Source organism: Microtus ochrogaster, unplaced genomic scaffold (assembly GCF_000317375.1).
Source record: "Microtus ochrogaster isolate Prairie Vole_2 unplaced genomic scaffold, MicOch1.0 UNK17, whole genome shotgun sequence".
NCBI classification, from domain to species: domain Eukaryota; kingdom Metazoa; phylum Chordata; class Mammalia; order Rodentia; family Cricetidae; genus Microtus; species Microtus ochrogaster.
The window spans coordinates 374582-379944 of record NW_004949115.1 but is presented as its reverse complement, the minus strand read 5'-3'; positions in this window follow the sequence as shown (position 1 = coordinate 379944).

Sequence of the window (5363 nt, the reverse complement as noted above, 5' to 3'; positions counted from 1 at the left end):
TGGGGTTGGTAGATGCCTCAGCAGTTAAGATGCAGAGGACCTGGACTTGATTCCCAGGACTCACATACATGTCAGCTCAAAACTGTAACTCCAGTTCCAGGGGATCCAACCCCCTCTTCTGGCCTTTGTGAGCACTAGGCATGCATGTGATACACAGACACACATGAATGCAAAGCACTCATATACATAAAATAATAAAATAAGTTTTAAAAAGGAAATAAAATTTTTTTAACATCAGAGAAAGAGTGGGAGTCAGCAGGATGAACAAAGAACAAAGATAATGAATAGAAAATAACAACGAATATCATAATTAGCCCAATTATATTAATAATTAATGATCAGGTTCTAAATACACTAATTAAAAGAGGTTATAAAAGTAGATGAAAAAACAAGACCATACAGCCAGGTGGTAGTGGCACGTGCCTTGAATCCCAGCACTGAGGAGGCAGAGGCAGGTGGATCTCTGTGAGTTCAAGGCCAGCCTGCTCTACAAGAGCTAGTTCCAGGACAGGCTGCAAAGCTACACAGAGAAACCTTGTCTCGAAAAAAGATAAAAAAAGAAAAACACGACCATACTATATTTCCCTTGTAAGAAGCCTATTATGATAATGATACATATATATGAAGCTACCGTAATGAAATATGTTACTGTATATGTTAAAAAATAATTTTAAAAAACATAAAAAAGGGCTGAGGAGTTCCATCCGGACTGAACCTTCATCTGGCGATGGATGAAACTAGAGACAGAGACCCACATTGGAGCACCAGACTGAGCTCCCAAGGTCCAAATGAGGAGCAGAAGGAGGGAGGACATGAGCAAGGAAGTCAAGACCACGAGGGGTGCACCCACCCACTGAGACAGTGGGGCTGATCTATTGGGAGCTCACCAAGGCCAGCTGGACTGTGAAGGAAAAAGCATGGGATATATCTGGTCTCTCTGAACATGGCGAACAATGAGTGCTGACTGAGAAGCCAAGGACAATGGCACGGGGTTTTGATCCTATTTCATGTTCTGGCTTTGTGGGAGCCTAGCCAGTTTGGATGTTCACCTTCCTAGACATGGACGGAGGGGGGAGGACCTTGGACTTTCCACAGGGCAGGGAACCCTGACTGCTCTTTGGACTGGAGTGGGAGGGGGAAAGGGAATGGGGAGAGGGGGAGGGAAATGGGAGGAGGTGGAAATTTTTAAGTCAAAATAAAAATAAAAGAAAAACATAAAAAAGGCCAGGCATGGTGGTGTGCGCCTTCAGTTCCGGCACTCAGGAGGCAGAGGCTGGAAGATCTTTAAGTTCGAGGCCATCTTGGGCTACAGAGTAAGTTCCAGAACAATTGGGGCTACATAGAGAAACCCTGTCTTAAAAAACGTGTGTGTGTGTGTGTGTGTGTGTGTGTGTGTGTGTGAAGCCTATTGTAAATATAAGGACACACAAATTTAAAGTGAAAGTATGGAGGAAATATCACAATGATAATAAACAAAATCTTGACTAGTTATGTAGTTATGCTAAATTTTTTTTTTACAGGGTTTCTCTGTAGCTTTGGGGCCTGTCCTGGAACTAGCTCTTGTAGACCAGGCTGGCCTCGAACTCACAGAGATCCATCTGCCTCTGCCTCTTAAGTACTGGGATTAAAGGCATACACCAACACTGTCCAGCTTAATTATGTTAATTTTAGAGAGAGTGAATATCAAAGACAGAAAAATTACCATGTTTTTTAAAGGCTATTACAAAATAATAACTAAATTCTCTGTGATTATATATCAATCCTTCATGTGTATGTGCCTATAATATACAATCTATTGGTAAACTGTCATGTGCTATTTACATTTATTGAAATCAGAGTGTGGGTTTGAGGGTACCCTCATCTCAGACTCATGGCATGTTTATGTCACACCCCCTTTCCCCGTGCTCCCCCACCGTCTTCTGTCATGCTGGCTCCATGACTCTGTAACTCAGGAAGGGAAAAAAATAGCCCAAGAACAAACACTCATGCCTTTGAGAACAGCTAGGAGAAAACATTTCCAACAGAGTTTATTCCACAGCATAAAAATACCTATGGTGGAAACGAAGAGTCAGAAGCTTATCCTTGGAGAAGAAGCCCAATGGGGAACTCTAGCTGACTGCCTCAACTTCCCCAGGCGACTGCTGCCGGATGTTTGTGAGCCTTAGGTTTGATGAAGTTTCCTTGCTCTCTCAGTCAAGGTGTCTCTGCTGGGTGGTGATTTTTGTTGTTGTTTGTTTGTTTGTTTTTATTTTGTTTTCCGTTTTTTTTTTGTTTTGAGACAGGGTTCCTCTGTGTAGCTCTGGCTCTCCTGGAACTTACTACCAGGCTACCCTCAAACTCAGAGATCTGTCTGCTTCTGCCTCCCAAGCACTGGGATTAAAGGCGTGCTCCAACAGTGCCTGGCTTCTGCTGGGTGTTGTGAACTCCCAATTTGAGGATTGTTTGCTGTTTCTATCGGCTATGCTATCTGTTCTTTAGTTTTGCTTGCTCTACACCTAATACATCCTTTCATTCAAGACTGATAGCATGGCCATCAAAGATCATTCTAACTACTATACAAAACAGCACCTAACAAAAGTGCATTCAAAAACACACACCAAACTAACAGGCTGTAAGGAGAAATTGTTGGAGACTTGAAGAGCTCTCCATCAGAAATAGCCACATCACATGCAGAAAATCAGTAAGCATATAGTTCAATTCAGGGGCATCATCAATCAGTTGGCTGCAACTGATATCTACAAGGCAGCCATGGTGACAAAAGCCTGTACTTCTCTAACACTTAGAAATCAGAAGCAGGAAGATTCTGAGTTTGAGGCCAGCCTGAGAGTCATAGCAAGACTATCTCAGAAAAGTTGATGCCTATAAATTGTTTCACCCAATAATATTAGATTATTATACACTTTTAACTAAAGCAGGTTTAACACTTTAAAATCTCCAGTTGAACATATACAAAAAACAGACCACATTCAAAGCCATTAAATACATCTGAACAAATTGAAATAATAGAAATAACAAAATGCATGCACTCAGACCACAGTGGAATTAAACTAGACATCAATGACCAAAATAAAGCAAAGAAAATCTGCTGGGCAGTGGTGGCACACGCCTTTAATCCCAGCACTCTGGGGCAGAGGCAGGTGGATCTCTGTGAGTTCGAGGCCACCTGGTCTACAGAGCAAGTTCCCGGACAGGATCCAAAGCTACAGAGAAACCCTGTCTCAAAAAACCTAAAAATAAATGATATCTTAGAAAGAATGAACCGATTCCTATCTTCTGCCAAAATGCATAAGAAGAAATACAGAATCAAATAGGAGTGGACTATTTTTAAACCTACTAAAATTGAATCACTAATCAATAACTTTCCAAGATAGCTGCAGAACCAAATGTGTTCACTGATAGATTGTACCAAGAAATTAAAATAAGTTTTTCTATTCTCTTTTGAAGGCCAGTGTTTTCCTAATATCCAAATCAGACTGATATTAACTGATAATAAAATGACAGACCAGTCTTGTATGGACATAGATATAACTCTCCTGAATAAAATATCTGCAAATAGAATCTAACAAAAAGAATTATATGGTGGATCTATAGTAGATCTGTAAGTTTGTTTGAATATAAGAAAATCAATTAATGTAATTTCACAATAAACTAAAAACAAAAGAAAGAGAGAGAGAGAGAGAGAGAGAGAGAGAAAGAAAGAAAGAAAGAAAGAAAGAGAGAAAGAAAGAGAGAAAGAAAGAGAGAGAGAGAGAGAGAGAAAGAAAGAAAGAAAGAAAGAAAGAAAGAAAGAAAGAAAGGAAATGAGTTAATCTTATCAATAGGTACAGAGAAAACAATTTTCACTCCATTTGCATTAAGTGAGCCACAATGCAAACCATTGACTTTGGGCTATAAGGATGCATTAGGCTAGATCCATCAATTGCAGCAAAGCTTCACTTTGGAGCATGATGTTAGTGGGAGACTGTGCATGCACAGGCTCAGGGTGAATGTAAGAACTCAAAAGTACTTTCTGTTCAATTTTATTCTAAAATTAGATCTGTTTTTTAAGACTATTACCTATTTATAAGAAGGGAAAGCACAATAAAAAGTTAACAAATTATTCCAGTGGCACAATTAGATGACAATATTTTCGATGATTTACATTAGGAATTCCAGTTGCACAACTGTGTTTATTCCTCTCATAACATTGGTATTTAAATTGGCAGGAGTCTTGTGTTTCAATCACAGAAAATACCAAAATAAAACCTAGGAAAATATCTGAATTTGGACATGGATATTCAATTTATTCAGTAGTTTAAGGAAGAATTAAAAAGCTTAAAATTTCCATTACTTAGTACTCTGTGAAAAAAGTACTGACCCAATTTACTGGAACACAGTCAGTCAGTCATTCCGCAAGTGTTTGTTGGAAACATGGCTTTGTGGTAAGCACTGGGAACCCCATGGTGAAATCTTGCCCTCAATGAACTTGAATCTAGGGAGTGGAGACATACAGTAAGCTATGAAAACCCACAACACCAGCCACTGAGGTCATCTACTTTTTGGCCTGTCCTTGAAAGAGCAGCTCTGTGAAGGAAGGCTGGCTGTCTAAAGCTGAGGCGCCTGAGTTGGTAGGCAACTTGGAAGGACTGTTCTTCAGACAGACAAACCCTTTTACTGTGGGACTTGGAAAAGCAGGAAGTGACTTGCCTGTTTTTAGAGACAGGAGCCACCAGAAAGAAGGAATGGGGTAAGGGTTTGACGTTTACCTCAGCTTCTCGGTAACAAGGTCACAAGGTCAAGGCCAGCCTGGACTGTGGAGTGACTTCCATTCCAGCCTACAGCACCTTGAAATAACCAGAAATAACCAGGCTAACTAAACTATACAACAATCATATTTTTATTTATTATAAGGGGAAAACTCACGAACAGGAAACGAGCAGCCCAAGCACAGCAGTGTTCCGCAGGAATGGCGAGTGGGGGGTGTGAATCTGGGCCGGGCAAGGGTTTTTCCTCGGTCCCAGAAAACCACACTTCACCTGGGCTCCATCTCTTAAAGATAATTGGTTAACAAGGTTTTCTCACCGTCTCCCCCTTTTGTCTAAACAAGAGCCATCTAAACCCAACACAAAACTCTATACAATACCCGAACGAACATCCCCATTGTCTCAGAGTGTGGGTGTACCCCTCGCGGTCCTGAGTTCCTTGCTCGTGCTCCCTCTCCTTCTGAACCTGATTTGGACCTTGAGATTTCTGTCCAGTGCTCCAATTTGGGTCTCTGTCTCTGTCTCCTTTCATCGCCTGATGAAGGTTAATATTCAGGAGGGTGCCTATATGTTTGTCTTTGGATTCACGTTCTCATTTAGCTTCTCTAGGATTGCGAATTA